Source organism: Arachis hypogaea, chromosome 4 (genome assembly GCF_003086295.3).
Source record: "Arachis hypogaea cultivar Tifrunner chromosome 4, arahy.Tifrunner.gnm2.J5K5, whole genome shotgun sequence".
Taxonomy (NCBI): domain Eukaryota; kingdom Viridiplantae; phylum Streptophyta; class Magnoliopsida; order Fabales; family Fabaceae; genus Arachis; species Arachis hypogaea.
Window position 1 is genome coordinate 8,378,398 of NC_092039.1, and position 23,785 is coordinate 8,402,182.

At 28.4% G+C, this 23,785-nt stretch overlaps 1 long non-coding RNA gene across 3 annotated transcripts; it reads left to right on the top strand.

Moving 5' to 3' along the window:
- Positions 1-16,078: 16,078 nt before the first annotated feature.
- LOC112796144 (uncharacterized) lies at positions 16,079-22,283 on the top strand. 3 transcript variants are annotated; one of them, XR_003199035.3, is made up of 3 exons: positions 16,079-16,705; positions 18,028-18,145; positions 18,741-19,060. It is a non-coding gene; the product is annotated as an uncharacterized lncRNA (long non-coding RNA). The 3 variants fall into 3 exon arrangements; XR_003199036.3 differs by lacking the exon at positions 18,741-19,060 and adding an exon at positions 21,686-22,283 and having other exon boundaries at positions 16,290-16,705; XR_003818062.2 differs by lacking the exon at positions 18,741-19,060 and having other exon boundaries at positions 16,080-16,705; positions 18,028-18,636.
- The last annotated feature ends 1,502 nt before the right edge of the window (positions 22,284-23,785 follow it).

Here is a 23,785-nt window from a genome sequence, read left to right on the forward strand (position 1 = left end):
CACATTATGGTTTACTCAAATTCTCTTTAGAAATGATGAAAGATAAAGAAAGAGATTCGTGGACTTATTGATTGAAAAAAAAGATTTATTGAACCTAATTGATAAGAAAACGATCATGAGACTCTAAAGTAGAAAAAGATGTTTTTATCTTTTTGAAAATTAATAAAAAAAATCTAAAAAAATATAATCATAAAACTAATTTATATTGTTTGATTGTATTAAAAATCGAAAATTTAAATATAATTTTAAAAACATAAAAATATTCTTGTAATTAGAATATTAGAGTTACTAACTCTTATGCTGCAGTTCTATATTTATAGCACTACACCACTGCACTAACTTAGAAGCACTGCACACACTAAGGAGCACAAGACTATAACAGATTCAGTTATAGGTGGTTAAGAATCCTCTACGTTGGTCGAAGAAATTAGGATTCATGGAGTAGTAGAAATGGAAAAAGAAATTAAAATGCAAATAACCATTGTTGGGCCAAAATCTAATACTAGTAGTCCGTTTAGTATTTTTTGCGCAGAAATGCCAAATGGTCCGCTTTTTTTGGGCTGTGACCTAAGTTAATGGTGTTTTGTTTACTGGTCTTAAGTTAATGGGTTTATTACCAAAAAAATTTAATGGGCTAATAGCCGCGTTACTATTTTTTTTGTGACGTTAATAGCCCCGTTACAATACTAAAGAAAAGTTACCGTAAAATAAAATACTAAAAAAAAGTTGTGTTTCCAGACCAAAAAAAACATTGTGTTTTAACTTTGAATACTACTAAATGTCCAAAACAAAAAAAAAACTTTAATACTACTAGTGAATAAGTCCGTGCTATTCACGGAAACAAATAAAATGAGTTTAATAATACAATAAATGAGGAGCAGGGCCAGCAATTTTTGTGATTGTTAGCCATCAACTAGCCATTAATAATAATTTGATGGTGTGAGATTAGTGTGAAATTTTATCCAATGACTTACCTTTCTCTGCTGGTTACATGCTGGCCAAAATTCAATAAAACTGCTGGCCCCTAGACTTTTCCATAAATGAGTTTAATAATACAATTTTCACGATAAATTTTCATGACAACTGAATTAAATAAATGATGCTTCATAATAATATACTATTGCTTCTACTTGAACAACATTTAGATTTTATGCGGTTGCTTAATCAACTGCTTTTTTTTTTTCGCTTAATCAACTGCTTAGAAGTATTATCTGCTAATATTACATGCTTGACCAAAATACGCTACAGGTCTGGTGACAGTATAAATCAATACTCAACATTGTATTTTTCAACCCATATTAATTATACTATTTTTGTGAAGGAAAAAAAAAAGGTGCATGGCCTTGTAATGATGATACTTTTAATACATAAGTAATGATAGGGAGGGGAAAAAAAAAGCTAAAATTTGCCTTTTAAACCTTCATTAATTATTACAATAATTAATAAATATTAAATAAAATAAATAATTATTAAATATTAAATAAAATAAATTTAAATTATTTTTTGTTATTTTTTTATTATCAAATATTACTGTAAATACATATATGATAAATCAGCACATCTAATTAATATCTTTCATTCAAATTATTTATCAATAGAATTATTTAAATTTTTTTCATGTTCGTTCAAACTATTTTTGTCACTCTAAATAATAGATTTGTTTAAAAAATTCGACTATATGTTATAGCTTACCACTTTATTTATTAACTAAAGTATTTTATTTTGTAATTAATTTTATAAATAATATAGTAGTTATTTTTAAAAAATTATATTAAAATATTAAAATTTAACAAGTAATCTCACAAATTGATTTTTCAATTATTGAGTTTTATCATATAAATTAAATAATAATAAAAGTTATAATTTTAAAAAAAATTAAAAGATTTAAATTTTTAAATAACTACTATATTATTTAGTAAAATTTAAAATATTAAATTTTTAAATATATAATCAACAATAATTTGATAAACTCATTTAAAAAAAATTTCACTATTAAAAAATTACAATTTGAAAATGTAAAATTTTTAAAATACAAATGACAAAATAACTTTATAATAATTTAATTATTTTTATTATTTTATGTAAAGAGAATTTTGTTTATTAAGGTCTAAAAAATAATATTAAAATTAGTACTATAAAAAAATATTTTAAATTTAATATTATGAAAAAATAAAAAAAATTATATAAAGACTAATTTGATTAATTTTTAAAATTTTAGGAATGAAAATAACTTATATCCGGACTTTTAGAGACTATTTTGATTATAAATAACTTTTTTATATATCAAATGACACGTGGTGTGTTAGGTGTAACTGATCTGACACGTCAACTAATTATCTTGTGACACGTGGCATTAATCTACCACGTTATTATGTCACGTGGCACTTAACATGACACATTATTATATAATTAACAGAATAACTAATTTGATTTATGTTTTATATTTCAAGGACTAATAGAACTAAAAAAATTATTTAAAAACTAATTTAAAAAATAAATAATCTTTTAAGGACAAATATGACTATTAATCTTTATAATAATATTTCATTGCTTCTCTTTAAATCACATTTAGATTCATGTACTCACTTAACCAACCTTAAAAGTTAAGTTTGTGTTTGATTGTATCTTAATCAACCTTAAATAGTCAAAGCCATACTGTCATTGAAAAATGGAAAAATAATAAACAGTTTATCATTTAGCACTTCAACAACCTTTTACCTACTATTGTATTTTCAATGAAATAAATTTGCTAACGTCAACCATCACATCTCACAACTAATTAAAATGTTCTTTAAAACATATATTCCTTATTGGGATGGTCTTTAAATGTACATGTTCTCATCCTTCTACATATACCAAGAATAAAAATTAATAGTCAAAATCGTTTCTAAAAGATATTTCGATTTTCATTTTCGTCTTCAAAAGATAAAATTAATCAAATTTATCCCCCAAAAATATTCTACTTGATCACGTTCATCTTTCCGTCATCTCCTTAACTGAGTTGGCAAACGGTCACTAACGGCCCACGTGGTAGACAACCAAAACGACGCCGTTTTGGTAGAAGGCTCACCTAGCCTTGAAACGTCGCCGTTTTTCTCTTTTTCTTCACAGTTTTTCTTCTTATTCTTCTTTGCATCATCTTCAATTCCGAAGCCTTGCAATTTATCAATGCAAGGTTCTTTTTCACCTTCCCCCAATTTAGCTCCTTCTCCAATCACAATTTCATCCACAACCTCCTCCACTTTTCAGCTACTACCACCAGAGACCTTCACCTCATTGCCCGCCTTCTTCGCACCCTTTTTCGACAGCACATGCTCCGAGCAGCTCGTTCTCCGGCTCGATCCCAATCACAACATCGGAGGTTTCCTTGGCTGCGGTTGGCCATGGGTCGTTGATGCAATCTCTGGCGGTCTCGTCATCGTCATCGGAGAAAATTGCGGCGGGGGATTTCACAGCAGCGGCTGCTTTGAGGAATGCTTGGTGGATAGATTCAGGCGGAAGAGCACAATCTTCGACGCCTACATCTTCGAGGCGCGGGGGTAGGATCTGATGTAGTAACCCGTGTTGTTTTTTATTTGACTCCATTGGAAAATCAGGTTCCAATTCTCAATTAGATTTTTTACAACTTTTAAATTTTGTGAAATGAAACCCTATTTGCTAAATCTCAGGAAGGAATGTGGCGGTGACTTGAACCTCACTGTCTTTGGTCTAATGGCAGAAACTGTTGCCTGAGAAGATTCAATTTGGGGTGATGAGGCATTAATGGCACCTGCAAGAAGTTTAGAGAAATATCTGAAAGTAGAACAATTAAACCTTGAAGCAACTGGTTTTGCCACAACTACTCTCTCAGCTTCATCAATATCCATTTTTAGTCGGTACTTTTTACAAATAGATGGTCTGTAACTTCCACTTTTCCTCAGAAATAGCAGGAATTCCTGTTGAAATAGCTAATGCTGCTATTGATACTGAATTTTCAGGAGAAAAACCTCCGGAATCGTTGTTTATGAAGGAATTGAAGAGGATGGGCATGACTCCTACATCATTGCTTGAGGATTACAAGCAGGGCAACTCTGGAGTTGATGAAGAGGTGGTTGTGAATGAACAAGATAAAGGTCTCCTGAGGAAAAATGTTGTCTCAACCGATGTAGAAAGGAGGCTGGAAAATTCTCATAACCGTTGCATTCTTTTCAACTCTTTACTTGGTAAGATCTTTTCCTTTCAACTTCTGCATGACTCTTTTATGCAGCTATTTGCATGTTCATTAATGCATATATTATCTTGGCCATTATGATTTTTCTTTCAGCCATTGACTGGTCAGTTATGACATGTTGGTCTTACACTAACCTATAATTTTGTAATATTGAATGCTGATGCATATAATCTTTTAGAGAGTAGGATTTGATAGTTTGGTGTGTACTGTGTTGCAGTATTTTAGACCAATTTTTGTCTATGATGCAAGCAAGATGTCACTATCACCTCCCTAGTATGTGGATCATTATGCACTCTTAGAAGATGCAAGCAAGATTTCTTTGTAAAATATCACCCTGGAACTTGTTACTTCTTGTGTATTGTGCATTCATCGCTGACTCCATTTTTTACAGTTACATTTTTCTTTTTGCATATATGAATAATATATGATATGTAAATTTGAAATTTAAATGAAAGCTCATCAGGTGAGGCATTGCTAAATATTCTTTAATTTTTTTTGAAATGTCCGGAACTTGACAAACAATGAAGGGTTGACTAATTTCTAGGGATTTAATATGGTGTCTTAAGCAGAAATTTTTCTCAACATTACTTTTTGGACAAGCATATGAATAGTGCTCTTAAGAGGATCTTATTAAAGACTAATTTGATTAATTTTTAAAATTTGAGGGATAAAAATGATTTACGTCTAAACTTTCAAAGACTATTTTAATTATAAAAAACTTTTTTATATGTCAAGTGACACGTGGCATGCTACGTGTCATGACCTGCCACATAACACTTAACGTGACTCGTCATCGTCTAACTGACGGAAGGACTAATGTGACTAAGTCATGTATCTTTCGAAGACGATTTTGATTAATTTTATCTTTCGAGAACCAAAATACAAATCGAAGTATTTTTTAGGGACGATTTTGATTATTAACTCCCAAAAGTAATAAATGAGACGCAAAAGTAACTACATTGCAGAAAACTCTCAACTACACTTTTTCTTATAATAGTAAAACACTTACTATTTTGTGATAAGATATGAAATGTAACTAATTATTATCATATGACAAAAATAAACAATATTTTTTATCATTATATTTTATTAAAAAATAAAAGAATTACAATTTAATTAAAACTTTTAATAGTGGTAAAAGTGTGAGACTTAAGACCATCTGACTATAACTGAAGTTTAATTTCTGCTCACTAAATTATACTATTTAATTAGTCCAAAACTAAATCAATTTATATATTTTTATTATTATTGACTTTAATTTTAATATATTAATAGGATAAAATATTTTACATATTTATATAATTATATTTGTTTTTTGCAAATATTTAATGTGATGTTATGTAATTCGATGTACGTATAAAATTATTTTACATAGATATATAAAGTATCAAAATTAAATTCATTGTTATTATAAAAGATAACACACATGTTTGCAAAAAAAAAAAAAAACAACAAATTAACCAATACAATACTCCCTCAAAAGTGATAACTTACATTTGCCAAAACAAAGAAACTAACAGGGTGGATGTTACAATACTCCCTTCATGTTTGGAGTTTTGAAACTCCTTTATATTATCAATATTGTAATGTGTGTTGGCACAGTTTTCTAATAGGTATTTTATTAATAGAGCTTTTATTATATATTGACAACTTCATCAAATAATTAATGTCAACAATATTTAAAAAATTAACACTAACATAAAATTATATTTATAAATAAAAACCATAAAATAATTATAAAATATTAATAGAATACGTTGCTTAATAAAATAAAAATTAAAAAAAACGTTGCTTATAAATTATTTTTATAAATTAATAATTTAATCTCCCATCTTTACTTATTAAGCAACATTTTTTTAATTATTGTTTTATTAGTGTTAATTTTTTTATTGAAATAAAATAAAAAAAAATTATTGTTTCCATAACAATTTTTTTATTTTTATCTTTTAAGATTTATTTTGTTTTAAAATTTCATAAACTCAGTTATACTGGTATATTTTTATTTTTATTAATTTAATTTTATTCACATAATTTAAAATTTTAAATTATAAAATCTTTAAATTAAAATTTAAATAAATATAATTTAATTAATAACTTAATTTAATTTAATAAAAATAAACGTATTCATATTATTATATTTATATGATTAATTATATTTATTCGATTTAAAAAAATAACTATTTAAAAGTGTTAATTATAAATTAAAAGATTAATATACTCGTATTATTTTTAATACGATTATGTTTACAATACTCCCTAATAGTTTGGTAAATCAACCGTGTATAAAGTTTTTAATTATTTAATGAATCAATACTCTATATATTTTTATTTTTAAATTAGTTTTTTGCAGTTAAAATTTCCATTATTTTCTTTATATTTATTTTACCGCTTCTGTTTAAATATTAAAATCCTTTATATTTATTTTACTCCATGACTCTCTTTCTCAAATCTCACTTCTAACCAAATCTATCACTACCGTTCACTATCGTGACCAGTGTCTCGTTTAACGTTATATCTCCTTCATCATTTTTTATTATTCTATTCGGATATGTTTTTAAACTATCTTCAATTTTTGTCCCTATTTTAATTGTTCTGATATTCTATTTTTGTTCCTATTTTAGTGTTTTAAATTAAAATTTAAAATTTTACTTTCTAACTCATTTAGTAATCTAATTCTAAAAGAACGTCTTAATATTTAAACTTAATACTAAATAATATATTTGATTCTATTAATTAAATTTAAATTCACATTTTCGTGTTGTTTCTTTTATTTACCAAAGATAAAAAATTCAAATTCAAATTTTTATTTTTTAATTTAATAAAACAACTTTATCTATTCATTTAAAATTATATGAAAGTATATTTTAGTCTTTTAAAATCAAATTTAAATTTTAACATTATAAATTTATTAAAGAGTAAAATACTGTTTTTGTTCCCAACATTTGGGATAAGTCTCAAAGTCATCCCTAATGTTTAAATCATTTTATTTAAGTATCTAACATTTTAAAATTGGCTCCATGTTGTCCTATCGTTAGGGATTTGTTAACAGAATTGAGGACGAGACAAAATTGAGACTATTTTAAAATGTTAGGGACGTAAATAGGACGAAAACGTTGGGACAAATCCCTAATAGCAGGACAACATTGAGCCAATTTTGAAATGTTAGGTAACGTTTGGTGGAGAGACAGAGACAAAAAGATTGAAACTGAGAGACAGAGACTAAAAGACAGAGATTGAAATAATTCTCAGTATTCAGTTTGGTGCAAAGTGGGAGACAGAAATTAAAACAAGAATGAAACTCTAATTTAATTTGTACAAAGGGTAAAATTGGAATTAATTAATTGAAATGAGAATATTTTAGGTATAAAATATTATTAAAGTTTCATTCTCCATCTTTAAAAATTTTAGTCCGCTGTGTCCTTACTTTTTGGAGGTACTGAAATACTGAAATTTTAGGGATAGAGACAGAAATTTTAGTACCAGTCTCTGAACCAACAAACATGATACTGAGTCTCTGTCTCTTAGTCTCTGTCTCAATAAGACGATTTAAATGTTAGGAACAATTTTAGGACTTACCCCAAACGTTGAGGACAAAAATGATACTTTACTCTTTATTAAATGATATCATTTCAAATTAGAATTTGATTTTTAAATAAAAGAAAAAAATATAAATAAAAAATGAATGATAATTAAAGTGAGATTAGGGTTAGACAAAAATTATATAATTTGTTGTTAGATTGGTTGTTTGAGCTTGTAAGTCAGTATTAATTTTTATAAGGACATTTTTGTCTTTATAAAATTATTTATAAGAATATTTGATAAATTAAAATTTAAAATTTTATTTTCTAATTCATTTAAACAAATTTAATCCTAAAATAATTTTTATTGTTTAAATTTATAGTTTTTGATGCATGTAAACAACGATCAATACCAAAGAGATATTTTTGTCATTTTATTAATATTTAAATAAATATTTTATAATTTTTAAATTAATTTTTAAAAAAGATAATTTTATCTTTTTAAATTTAAATATAATTTTTTATTTTTATTCTTTTTAAAATTAAATTAAATTTTTAATTCAAATTAAATAACTTTAATTTTAAAAAACTTTTAGTCTTTTAAAATTAATACGAAAATATATGTTTGACTTCAGTTTTTTAAAAAATGTTAGATACTTAAATAAAACGATTTAAACATTAGGGATAACTTTGAGACTTATCCCAAATGTTGGGAACAAAAACAGTACTTTACTCTTTAATAAATTTATAATGTTAAAATTTAAATTTGATTTTAAAAGACTAAAATGTACTTTCATATAATTTTAAATGATAAAAATACTCTTTAAATAGTTAAAGTTGTTTTATTAAATTAAAAAATAAAAATTTGAATTTGAATTTTTTTATCTTTGGTAAATAAAAGAAACAACACGAAAATGTGAATTTAAATTTAATTAATAGAATCAAATATATTATTTAGTATTAAGTTTAAATATTAAGATGTTCTTTTAGAATTAGATTACTACATGAGTTAGAAAGTAAAACTTTAAATTTTAATTTAAAACACTAAAATAGGAACAAAAATAGAATACCAGAACAATTAAAATAGGGACAAAAATTAAAGATAGTTTAAAAACATATCCGAATAGAATAATAAAATATGATGAAGGAGATGTAACGTTAAACGAGACACCGGTCACGATAGTGAATAGTAGTGATAGATTTGGTTAGAAGTGAGATTTGAGAAAGAGAGCCATGAAAAAATAAATATAAAGGATTTTAATATTTAAAGCAGAAGCGATAAAATAAATATAAAGAAAATAATGAAAATTTTAACTGCAAAAAACTAATTTAAAAATAAAAATATATAGAGTATTGATTCATTAAATAATTAAAAACTTTATATACGGTTGATTTACCAAACTATTAGGGAGTATTGTAAACATAATCGTATTAAAAATAATACGAGTATATTAATTTTTTAATTTATAATTAACGATTTTAAATAGTTATTTTTTTAAATCGAATAAATATAATTAATCATATAAATATAATAATATGAATACGTTTATTTTTATTAAATTAAATTAAGTTATTAATTAAATTATATTTATTTAAATTTTAATTTAAAGATTTTATAATTTAAAATTTTAAATTATGTGAATAAAATTAAATTAATAAAAATAAAAATATACCAGTATGACTGTAATGAGTTTATGAAATTTTAAAACAAAATAAATCTTAAAAGATAAAAATAAAAAAATTGTTATGGAAACAATAATTTTTTTTATTTTATTTCAATAAAAAAATTAACACTAATAAAACAATAATTAAAAAAATGTTGCTTAATAAGTAAAGATGGGAGATTAAATTATTAATTTATAAAAATAATTTATAAGCAACGTTTTTTTTAATTTTTATTTTATTAAGCAACGTATTCTATTAATATTTTATAAATATTTTATGGTTTTTATTTATAAATATAATTTTATGTTAGTGTTAATTTTTTAAATATTAATTTTTAAAAAAAATATTGTTGACATTAATTATTTGATGAAGTTGTCAATATATAATAAAAGCTTTATTAATAAAATACCTATTAAAAAATTGTGCTAATACACATTACAATATTGATAATATAAAGGAGTTTCAAATACTACGAAACCTTAATTTTATTTCTGGATGCATCTAATGCTATTATGCTAGCTGGTACAGTGTGCCATAGAGAAAGAGTAATTAATGAATTGTGGGCTGCATTATTGAAAGGTCGTACTTGATTATTTATTGCACTGAAAATATACTTAATTATTTATTGAGGTAGCGTTTGTTTTGCAGTATTGGGACAGAGACGGAAAGACTGAGACACAGTATCATATTTGTTGGTTTAGAGATTGGTACTAAAGTTTCTGTCTCTATTCCCAAAATTTCAGTATTTCAGTGCTTTTAAAATGTAGGGACACAGAGGACTGATATTTTTAGAAACAAAGACTAAAACTTTAATAACATTTTATATCTAAAATATTTTTATTTTTATTAATTAATTTCAATTTTATCCTTTGTGTAAATTAAATTAGAATTTTATTCTTATTTCAATTTTTGTCTCTCACTTGACACCAAACAGAATACTAAAACTTATTTCAGTCTCTGTCTCTTAATCTCTGTCTCTCAGTCTCAATTTTTCAGTATCTGTCTCTCCACCAAACACTACCTAAAAGAATATGTTACTAGCAATAAGGTACACCATACAATCTGACTAATTTGCTAATATTTTATAGAATATTGATCTTAATAACTCTTTAGAAGCCCTCATCAGATAAAAAGATAATTGGACATATGAAAAAACTCTAGTCTGGCATTGCAATCACAAATAACACGTATTCTCGCTATTTTGTCTAAATATTTTTACTTTTAAGAGGAACATATATATACTTCGTTTATCGCTCTCATAATTTAGGTTTACTTATTTTGTTAATTTTTATAGTTTTACTAAATTTTTATACTATTTTTAATTTTATAATTAAATTATTTTTATATAAAAAATGTTAAAATTAATCGATCGAATATTTTTCCTAAAATATATGCAATCGAAAATCTAGTTAAATTTTTAATTATGAATACTTTTAATTTGCTAAAAAATATTCAATTAACTCTAATATTTTTTATACTAAGAAGAATTTGATTATAAAATAACAAACAATATAAAGATCTAATTGAAAAAAAAAATATAAAGATCTAATTAAAAATATGATAAAATTATAGAGACTAATAGAGTAATTAAACCTATAATTTATCACTATATATTTTATTTCATTTTGAATTTTGAGGTATAAAATCTTTTGATTTAAAGGTTCTTGGTATTTTATTTTAGAGTGTTAGAATATTATTATGATCAATTAGGATCAATTAGTATTATTTAGTACATCTAAATATTTATTACAAGAGATTGCGTCCTTATTATTACGATTCTCTTGGTACCTATAAATATCCTTTCATATTGTATCATTCTAGACAACTTGAGTAGACAATTTGAATACAGTCAATAATAATACACAAATCCTTTCTCTAGTTTAGTCTCTTGTTTCTAACATGGTATCAGAGCCATAGTATCCTCCTTGAAGAGGATAGGTTGTTTCCCTTGCGGTGAAATCACCGTAACTTTTGTATTTTTTTTCTATGCCATTCTTCTTTCGCTTTTGTCACTCCTTTGATACTTTTTCACCTCACCGACTAGCCTATTTTTTCTGTCTAGTGTTTTTTTCGAGTCGTATGATCAAACACAATTGTCATCCGCTGCTTACCTATTCTCATGAAGAAATCATATAGTTTTCGCTCTTTTCCGACAGTTCTGTATGCCTTCTCTCGTAGCAATTCCGTCTGCATTCTCTGGTGGCAGTTCCATCTGCGTTCTCTCGTGGCAGTTCCGTCTGCCTTCTCTCGTGGCAGTTCCGTCTGCCTTCTCTCGTGGCAGATCCGTCTGCATTCTCTCGTGGCAGTTCCCTCTGCGTTCTCTCGTGGCAGTTACATCTGCATTCTCTCGTGGCAGTTCCGTCAGCGTTTTCTCGTGACAGTTACGTCTGCCTTCTCTCGTGGCAGTTTCGTCTGTGTTTTCTTGTGGCAGTTCCGTCTGCGTTTCTTTCTGGCAGTTCCATCTGCGTTTTCCTTAGATAGCGGCAGTTCCATCTGCGCTTCCTTCAGACACGCGACAGTTCCATCTGCGCTTCCTTCAAACTAGCGGCAGTTTCGTCTGCGCACAAGCGGCAGTTCCGTCTGCGCTTCCTTCAGACTAGCGGCAGTTCTGTCTGCGCTTCCTTCAGACAAGCGGCAGTTCCGTCTGCACTTCCTTCTGGCAGTTTCGTCTGCACCCGTTTTATCAATTTATGTAGTTTTTTTCTCTTTATTTCGTTGTTTTAAATAAGTTTCAAACTCAAGTTGTCACTTGAGTTTGAGGGGGGATGTTAGAATATTATTAGGATCAATTAGGATCAATTAGTATTATTTAGTACATCTAAATATTTATTATAGGAGATTACGTCCTTATTATTACGATTCTTTTAGTACCTATAAATATCCTTTCATATTATATCATTCTAGACAACTTGAGTAGACAATTTGAATACAGTTAATAATACACAAATTCTTTCTCTAGTTTACTCTCTTATTTCTAACATAGAGAATGATTGTTTACAGTATGAAAGAATATAAAGAAGAACTTTGGGGTGAAATGAAGTAGTTTGGGATCGAGAATATTGCTATTAATTTGCCTTTTGATAATTAGCTACTTGTATAAGGTCAATTCAACAAGTTATCATTGGTAGGGCCTTTGAAACTAACAGAATTTGGGTTTTGGGGCCTTGTGTCTACATCCCAAAACAGAGTCGAAAGTTAGATTGTATTGTAACCAAAAATTGCTTTTAATCACATGTTAGAACCAATTGTTTTTTTTTTTCTTGATAGATCCAAAATCCAAAAACTGTTCCAAAATCCACATAAAATTCTTTATAATGTTAGTATGACACTATTAAACTTATATTAAATTTAAGTCCAAAAAAAACTTATATTAAATTTAGCAAACAAATATAGTATATATATATATCATCAAATATTATTAATTGTTAAGACGGAGAACAATTCAAATTAAAACGTTAAGTTGTATATATATAATATTATCTGAAACAAAATAATATGTTTTAGTTAAACATTTAATCATGTTAAAAATATTCTATTAATTTTAATATTTTTATTTAAAAAAATAATTACAAACTTTAAAATGAGATAAAAATTGAATTAAAAACTTTTAAATTATAAAAATTTTATTATAAATTTAATAAAATTATAAAAAGATAATAGAGTAATTTAACCTATATTTGAAGTTGTACTGATAGGTATATAGCAGTACAAGGGAATCAAAATGAATTAAAAGGTAGCTAAATAAAAGAAAAAAGAAAAAAGAAAAAAGAAAAAAGAAAAAAGGAGGAAAGGGAAAATGATTTGAGTAGTTGGTAAAGACATTTAATCAAATGTGAAGGTGGGAGACCTTAATAAATGAAGAGAGTGAGTGGGGTCCTCAGATCAGATGACCGATGACGCCAAAAACCAAGGTTCTGAAAACCGAACCGGTCATCGAACCGCTCTAAATACTAATTCATTGGTTTATAAGTTTAACCGGTTTGACTGTGGTTGAACCGTAAAAATCGTTTTATAATAAAATAATAATTAAAATGTAAATAAGTACATGAAAATATAATTATAGTCTAATCTAATCTTTAAAATATCATTCAAATTAAAAATACTACATAAACCAAATGTTATAATCACATTCAAATACAAATTTAAAGTTCAAAAGTCAACAAACAACCAATCAAACCCAACATAGTATCATCAAAATGATCTAAGTTTGTCATCAATCATCAAATATTACCAGCAATCCAACCCAATAATCTCAACTCTCAAGTTCACAATAAATGAACAAACAACATCCAAATTCCAAAATCAGAGTATACAAACAAGTACAACATCTCAGGTTCAATAAAATTCTTTGTTCACAAAATCAGAATTCAGTTCATCAGAGTTCAGTTCATCAGAATCAATGAAATCACAAAATCAGTTCATAACAGTTTCAGAGAGTAGAGACTCAGAGTTCAGTTAATCAGAGTTCAGTTCATCAGAATCAATGAAATCCCAAAATTATTTCATAACAGTTTCAGAGAGTAGAGACTCAGAGTTCAGTTCATCAGAGCACAGTTCATCAGAATCAATGAAATCAAAAAATAAATTCATAACAGTTTCAGAGAGTGGAGACTCAGAGTTCAGTTCATCAGAGCACAGTTCATCAGAATCAATGAAATCAAAAAATAAATTCATAACAGTTTACTCAGAGTTCAGTTCATCAGAGCACAGTTCATCAGAATCAATGAAATCAAAAAATAAATTCATAACAGTTTCAGAGAGTGGAGACTCAGAGTTCAGTTCATCAGAGCACAGTTCATCAGAATCAATGAAATCAAAAAATAAATTCATAACAGTTTCAGAGAGTTCAGTTCATCAGAGCACAGTTCATCAGAATCAATGAAATCAAAAAATAAATTCATAACAGTTTACTCAGAGTTCAGTTCATCAGAGCACAGTTCATCAGAATCAATGAAATCACAAAATCAGTTCATAACAGTTTCAGTTTTCAGAGAGTAGAGACTCAGACTTCAGTTCATCAGAGCACAGTTTCATCAGAATCGGATTGCATCACAAAATCATGTTCATAACTAAATTAAAAATTACCTGAAAATGAGGGAGCTGACGGCGGGAAGCTGGTGAGGGCGTGACCATGCTGAAGGCTGGAGTTGAGGGCGTGAGTGCGACGGCGCCAGGGAGCTGATGGCGGGAAGCTGGTGAGGGCGTGACCGTGCTGAAGGCTGGAGTTGAGGGCGTGAGTGCGACGGCGCCAGGGATCTGACGGCGGGAAGCTGGTGAGGGCGTGACCGTGCTGAAGGCTGGAGTTGAGGGCGTGAGTGCAACGGCGGTGGGTGCGTTGAGGGCCTCCTGGAGTTGAGAACTGAGAAGGTGGGTGACTGGGTGGTGTTCTGTTCTTTGGGAGGCTGGAGTTGAGAACTGAGAAGGTGGAGGAACGAGGAAGTGGAGGCTGCGAACTTGCGAAGGAGAAGAAAACTCAGAAAAGGGAATTGGAGTTCCCTCAGTAGCACAAAACAGTGGCGTTTTGCTGCATTGTTAAAAAACCGGCTGGGTTCCGATTCGGTTCGACCGACCAGTAACCGGCCGGTTCATCGGTTCAAGTCCGGTTTTCAATTACTACGGTTTTTCTTTGCTCGAACCGCTACAGCAACCAGTTCACGGTTCGACCGGTCGGTTCGAACCAGTTTTCAGAACATTGCCAAAAACTGGTAGTATCCACAGACAGTACACATTGTGGTGGATCTAAAAAGGGCTAAAATATATTGTGCTTTATATAAGTATCAAAAAGATAAAAAGTTATTATCCTTATATCTCTTACTGTTGGCGGAAAGATCTGTATTAGATTTTAGACCACTTCACTTATTTTAGTGAATCATCCAGGCCCCGCCATTAAACACCACTCCTAATTGCATTCCCACACCTCTTCAAATACAATATCAATTTATATCTCGTTTTATAAAATTATTATTTTATTATATATCTATAATCATCTACACATTTCTCTTATTGTTATATAATTAACATATTAATTATCAAAGTTAATTGTATATACACACAGCCCTTTTTGCCTTCTTCGCTTTCTTGCTTCCTAGCTACTTTTCATCATTATTATTATTATTATTATTATTATTATTATTAGATTTTGTCACAACAAAAATATCTAAATTAATATTTTAATTTTATTTTTTATTTGATAGTCTTCATAATTTTTGTCCAAAATTTTGGCAGAACTATATAATATGAAAGTTATTTTTGAGGTACAACACGTAAAAATATATGTGGATTTATTTATATAACGTCACGTTAAAAAAATAATTACATTTTATAATGATTATTTAAAAAATAATATAATTAAATAATTGTGCAACTTTTAAATTATATAGAATAAGACAAAAATATATAAATATTAAAAAATTTTATGTTTATATAATTAGATATTGTTATATTAATAAAAATATAATTATATAAATAATAATAATACTAGATGTATATTAAAATTAAATATTAAAACTAGTTATTAATATAAAATATATATATTAATACACAGTAATTAATTTTTGGTATGGATATAATATTTTTATTGATATTTACATTTGATTTTCATAAGAAAATATAGTTTTTTATAAGAGAGTGTTTTTTTTTTTTTTTCCTTTCTAAAAATGCAGTGCAACACTTTCCAATAGAAACCATGAATGAGCAGTTGTCCCATCATGCAATGCAAGATCGGCAATGGAAGAAAGAAAAAGTAAAGAGAGAAAAAAGCAAAGGCATTCATTGTGATAAAAATGTTAATGCTTGTTTTCAACCTTTTTCCCTCTACTCAACAGAAAAGAAGAAAAATGAAACGGTCTATTTTTTGTGAAAGCAATGGAAGATCAAACGGTGCCAATAAATATTTGGAATCTTGCTTTCAACCTTTTTAACGTTAGCATTCAGGAACCCCCCTTCCCCCAACCCTTACCAGTTACCAACCCTAACTCACTACAACTCTCCAACGGCGCAGCAGCACACCCTCCCTCGTCCCTCCCATCACCCTCGAGCTAGCCATTCCTCTCAACGCCGGCGAGCTCAGTCCCTCCCTTTCGTTCAGCCGCCGGACTACTCCTGACGCCGTCGCCGGCTGGAGCTTCGAAGCTCACTCGGTCCCTCACTCAGCCAACGTCTCAGACTCTCAGCAGTGGAAGCATAGTCGCCGGACTCGCCTCCTGCCTCCGTCGCGAAGCTTTGTTCTACCTTCGCCGGCGCCGTCTCTGTTCCTGCCTCCGTCGCCAGCTCTCCGTTTCCAGCGCCGTCATCCTTCTTTGCATTTGAAACGGTAATGGAGCCTCTGTTTGATTTTGATTCTGATTTGTTTTGATTCTGAACTTTTTTATTCTGATTGTTGGTTTGATTCTGATTTATTTTTATTCTTCCGTCGTCCTCCCGATTGTTGATTCTGATTTGTTCTTTGGTTGGGTTGTTATTGATTCTTTGGTTGGATTGTTAATTCTATTTTTTTTACTTTGAATTTTTTGTTTTTTTTTTATTAATTCTTGTTTAGGATTGATTCTATGCTTTTGACTCATTCAATGAATTTTTTCTAATTTATTTGTTCTGTTGCTGATTTATTTCTTTAATTCTGATTTTTTCAGATTTTATTTCTCTGTTATATTTTATTAGTTGCCAAATCAGAAGGTACAATTTAGTAGTATTATGGCTGATTTGGATTTGCTGAGGAAGATTCAAGATTTATTATCCCTCTCTTGGGTTGAATGAAGTTTTTGTTAAAGTTAAAAGAATGTACCTGAGCAATTGCAACATGCATTGTTACTATTACACACAGCAATTTGATGATTTGTTTGATCTTTGTTGCCTGTGTTGGTGTTTGTTGATGGCCTGAAGTTTTGAGCTGTTTGTTAGATATGAGTATAGATTGTGATAAATTTTGATAATTGTTATGTTTTGAGAAGGTTTGGGTCTGTGATTAGGTTGGGCTTAATTGCAGAAGAGGTCTTGCTACTTTGTTGAAGGCTGCAGTTTAATCACCAAATTAGACTCTTTTAGTATACTCTCTATATCTCTTTCTACCTACTCTATCTGTGTATCTGCACATTTTAATTTCTTGCAAGCAACTCATCTTGAATAAACATGGTTTCCATTGTTTACATGAGGGGTTTTTTGAGGTATATATACTTCTTCTTTTATATTTCTTTCATTTATTTACTCTTTTGATTTGCTGCTTGTTTGGTCTTACATATGGTGGATTATTATTGCCTTCTTACTGCAAAACACATGCATAAATGAAATTGTGTAGATCAAATAGAATGTGATTATTAGCATATTTATCTTTGTAAATTAATTCTTATGTATGTTGATGGACATCTCTCTAGGATATGGGATTATTAGCATATTTATTCTTTGTAAATTAGCATATTTCTTGTTGTTATTTAACTTGAGTTTTTATTTTGATAAGATTATAGTACTCTGGTTGATGATATTTCATATAAAATTGATGTATAGTTGAGAATTATTAGATGGTACTTTAGTGAAATTTGTCAAATCATCTAATAATTATCAACTATCAACTTTATATAAAAACAATTTAAGTGTTCACCAATTATTAATTAGAAAAATTGATCAATTTGAATATATATGCAGGAGTGATTTGAGGATGTGGTAGGCAGCACTTGGCTGCATATGTCAACCTTGCAACCTTTTATCTCATTGATTACCAATATCATGTCTCTTTGGATTTAAGACCAATACGCAATTCAAGGTAAGTTTTGAAAAATAAGCACATATTGGTCTTTTACTTGTGTTTGTTATTCATTACTTAAAGGGTAAATTAATAATTACACCGCATTTTCCTTAGTTTTAGTAAAATTTATTTAAATCACTTTCCTATTTGTTTAAATGACATATAATTTCCGTCTATCTAGGACGAAAAATGAAGTTATGTTTACAGAAGTGTTTAATGTTAGATCTAAGATAAATTTTTTTTTTTAAAGTGACTGATGTTACTTGAAAAAAATTAGTTATCTGACATTATTATTATTCTTAAAATTCTAAGTTGCCAAATCTGTTATGTAGTTAGTTTAGCAAAATACATTTGCAATCGTTGTCAATTTTACAAAGCAGAAGAACATTTTACTATTTACGGTTTTTGAAAGAAGCATCAATCAAGGCAAGAAGTCATGACTGAGATTGTAGTACTGTTGAAACCATTTTAAATACTTGATGGTGGATATGGTACTTGCATTTTAAATTTCGAATTGTGGTAGAGCTTTGTTTTTTATGATATCATCTTTATGATTCTATCTCTTAATACCATGTAAAAATGGTTGTAACAGCCAAAAGATTAAATCTTGCAGGAATAAGAAGAACAAGAAGAAAATTTTAATAATTAAAAGAATGCTTTGTATTGTAAAAATGCGTCTGACTATTGAGAGAAGAAATCGAAACATAGTATATATGTTACTAGCATTAAGGTACACCATACAATTAAAGATTGTTCTCGCACTTAAAGCGTAACTCATACTCCCCTACAAGTGGGGTGGGATTCACAAGTGTCCTACATATGGCCATGGCCTACTATTGAATAATACTATAGGTGAATCTGATACATTCTATCACCCAAAAAAAAAAAAGAATTCTGATATATTGATTTTGCATAGTTAAATTTTTCTTAGTATATTAATATGAGTAATACTATATATTCATGTCTTTTGTTAATTAAATTTAACTAAATTGGTTTAACATTAATAAAAATTAATTATGAATAGCATTATTCTAATCTAAGTTTTATTGTTTAATTTGGTTGGACTTAGTTGATAAAAGGTTTTAATTATATAATATTTTTCAAATATATAATAATCATTACAAAAGTTAAAGCATGCCCTAAAATTTGGGCTTGTTTGGTTTGATTTTGAGAGAGGAAGTTTTTTGTTTGTATTATTTTTCTGTTTAAAATAAAGTAACCATAAATAGATTAACATCTGAGTTTAATGCTCAAAAAATAAAATGCAACTACAAAAAAACTAGCCTAAAGAGAATAATTTCTTACGTTGTTAGAAGATGTTTTTCGAAAATAAAAATAAAAGTATAATTGTGTTTTTCAAAAACACAAACTTTTATTGTGTTTGCTAAATAAAAAAAATATATGTATTTGTGTTTGTAGTTTTTAAAAAATAAAGATACTTTTAAAAATATCTGTGGTAAAGATTTTTAAAATTTGACTTATATTTATCAAAATTAAAAATCTAATATAACTTATATATTACTTAATTTTTAAATTTAATTCTTATGTTTATTATAAAATTTTTAAAATTTGAAAAATTATTTTATGGAACCCAATTATTATTTGTGTTTATTGAAAATTTGAAATCATTTTTAATTAATATAGATATTATAATTTTTAAAAAGCTTAGCTTTTACAAATTATTCTTAAGAAAATAAAAGTTTTACAAACCTAAATATGTAACTACATTTTCAAAAAACATAATTTTAAAACTTAATTTTAAAAGAATAGAATATTTCTTTAAGGACTAATTTCAAAAAGAATAAAATAATATTTTAGGACATATTAATGTTGTTTACTTGTATTATAAATAAAACATGGATTTAATGTTAAAAATACTAAAATACCCTATCGGATTAACGATCTTTGATTATATTAGAGACCCGTATTTTCATAATTATCATCCCTTCAACTTAATCTCGGATCCATTTTAATGGAAAAAAATAAGGTTTTCTTTAATTTTGAACTTCTATTTTAATCGTACCCCTCAAAATCAATAATATTAAAGTTAAAAAAAAAGTCTAATTAAAGAATTTATACTTACACTTTTTATTTCTCTATGGTAAAAATATATATAAAGAGTATGTTAAATTTTTTTAAAAATATAGCCTAGATTGATATTTTTAATGTTTAAAATTGAAAATAAATGAACCAACCCCAAACATACCCCACATGAAAAATTGATTCAGCAATGTTGAATTAAAGCACTAGAGTTTGATTATCAAAGAACTAAATTAACCTTTTAGTGTATTTTATTTAGACTTGTAATAAAATTCACTACAAAAGAATTTTAGCGTGTTAAAATCAAATTTAAATTTTTATTTTTTAATTCATTTAAACAACATTAATTTAGAGAGTTATTTTAGTCTTTTAAAATGAGTTTTAAAAAGGATACTTTAGTCTTTCTAAAATTAACTAAACTAATAGTTTATTCATTTAAAATTAAATTTAAATTCCTAACCATATTAAGACAATTTAAAAATAAAATATACTTTTGTCTATCTAAAATAAAAAAAGGATATTTAAGTATTTTTAAAATTAAATTAAAATATCTAATTTCTAACAAAAATTATACAACCTTAATTGTAAAAGAGTATTTTAGTTTTTTTTTAATAAATGATTTTGAAAGAGTATTTTTATTTTTTATTTTTTTTTACCAAAAATAAGGAGATTCAAACCCGTGACCTCTTAGTTAAGTATGAAGAGACTATGCCATTTAAGTTATAACTTATTGGCTAGTATTTTTATCAAAAATAAGGAGACTAACTGAAGTCTTCTTAGGTGAGTATAGAAAGACTATGCCATTTGAGTTATAATTCATTGGTTAATATTTTTATCTTTTTAAAACTAAAAAAAATGTTATTTTAATAATGATTGTAAGACAAAATTTATTCAAAAACTAACAAAAATCACATTTAGAGAATTGAGTTGATGATTCTAAATTTCTAATAAAAGAATCGGAGATTAGATTGATTGGTCTTTTTAAGTTCTGTAACAGAAAATAACCTCTGTACGAGAAGGGAACAAAAAATAAAAAAATAAAAAAATAAAAAAATAAGAAAAAAATTAAAGCAACCACATAGCGAGTTTAATATATAGTTCAGTCACAAAAAAATAGATAGAATATTCTTTTTTATTTGTATATATATATATATATATATATATATATATATATATACTCTACAAACCTTACATAGCCATTCCAAAATAAAGAACTAACACATTTAAACTTCACATAGCTATTTCAAATCAAAGAACACATCAGAACAACTCAAATAGATAACAAGAGTAATTATAACTCATTCACCATGAACAACCCTTTGGATGTTAAAAAATTCAGGCGGCAAGACTACATTATAGTTAATTTTCTTGTCAATTATTATAATGACATTAGGAACTATCCGTTTCTAAATCAAGTTAAACTCCGATATCTTAAAAAACAACTTCCATCTCATGCTGTGTTAGCTCTAAATCCATTAAAATCATCATTTATGACATAAAACAATGTATAATTTTCAGAGTCATACAGTGGCAGAGACCTAATTTTTTTGCATTCTTCCCATCAAGTGACAACACTGCTGACTTCATGGGCAAGATGCTCAGAACTGGACTCAACATCGTTGGTTTCAATTGGCTCTCTTCTACGGCGGCAACCGAGCTTGTGAGCACCAGGGCTTGGCTAAGAACTCAGGCTACCAAAAAAATTTCTCTTCCTGGGTCACGTGGTAGCATGACGTTAGGCACAACATGCGAGGAAATATTGGCAACACTCGTGGCTGCTAGAGACAGAATGCTAAATCAGATATGAAGAGACAAGATTGGAAAGCTCTGTACGGTTCAAAAAGTCGCTTATATTGCAGGGTTTGATTCAAACAACTTCAGAGCCACTAAGATTTCGAGATCGAGTTCGTTCTCGTTGTTACCATAATCTGTAACACCCTACCACACAAAACTTTACGTCTAAGACGTAAATCAGAGGTGGTGAGACGCTACGACCTCTAAATATATATATGTGTGTGTGTGTGTATACATATACATATACATATACACACATATATATAGTTGAAAGAAATTGTAACTACGAACCTTGAAAAAAATAAGTTGAACAAAACACCAACACAAAGGCGCATCACTCACGAAAGATAAGCATAGATGGATAAGCAAGATTGAAAGAAAAGTTATAAACATATATATATGGATTAGAATTCCAAAATACAGATAATAAGCTTCGAACTTGACCTGCAAAGCTAAAACCGACTAGAGAATATTTGCATACATATATACATCCCAAAACATCCCAAAATATATCCCAAAATAGAAAACTAACAACCTATTTCTCCAAGTCACCTCTAAGAGAGATAAAACATAAAATATATACAGAGGAGAAATCTATATACATATATACATAACATAAATACAAAATATAGCATCCCAAGGACCAAGCTTTGCTTGTACAGACGCTCAGCAAGGTGCTCTCGACCTGTATCTGAAAAATAACAATATATGTATGGAATGAGAACCGGGAGTTCTTAGCATGGTAAAGGTGCCAACGTATATAATATATAAGGTTCCGAGAAAAGCAGAGGCAATCCTAGAACTCTGACACTTAAATGTAATTTAAAGGAGTAAACTATACCAGAAATTAGGGAGGTTGTCTAAGGTATTCAAACTCTAAGCCTAACTTTAACTCTACACTCTACCTTCTGCCTCCTTCAACCCTCCAAACGCCGGTGGAATCACCCTCAGCGTCACCTCTACTAGCATGAGGGATCTCTCAGTTGCAAAGGCATACAATACATTCAAGAAAAACACAAGTTTAGCTAACAGTTACCGCAAACAAATCAGATAGCAGTTAATCACATATGATCAGTTAGGCAAGCCAAAACAAATACACACTCATACAAAATATACAAATGCAGATGATGAAAGCCTTTCCTACTGGCCGTGAGCTCACGTGTTGGTTACTTTGCCAGAACCTGACACACCCGGTAGCTAATCTAGATATCGTCTCTCTGGAGTAAACTATACCAGAAATTAGGGAGGTTGTCTAAGGTATTCAAACTCTAAGCCTAACTTTAACTCTACACTCTACCTTCTGCCTCCTTCAACCCTCCAAACACCGGTGGAATCACCCTCAGTGTCACCTCTGCTAGCACGAGGGATCTCTCAGTTGCAAAGGCATACAATACATTCAAGAAAAACACAAGTTTAGCTAACAGTTACCGCAAACAGATCAGATAGCAGTTAATCACATATGATCAGTTAGGCAAGCCAAAACAAATACACGCTCATACAAAATATACAAATGCAGATGATGAAAGCCTTTTCTACTGGCCGTGAGCTCACGTGTTGGTTACTTTGCCAGAACCTGACACACTCGGTAGCTAATCTAGATATCATCTCTCTGATATGCATCCACACTCTTGAAATATAGTATCCGTCACACTCATGAAATATAATGCCCGCTGCATTTTTTGGGATAAAGTGTTTAACACTCTTGAGATATAGTGTCCGTCACACTCATGGGATATAGTGCCCGTCACACTTTACAAACAGAGAGAAAATGATGCATCCAAAACGGGACAGATTGCACACAATCAATATGCTCATCTCTAATAA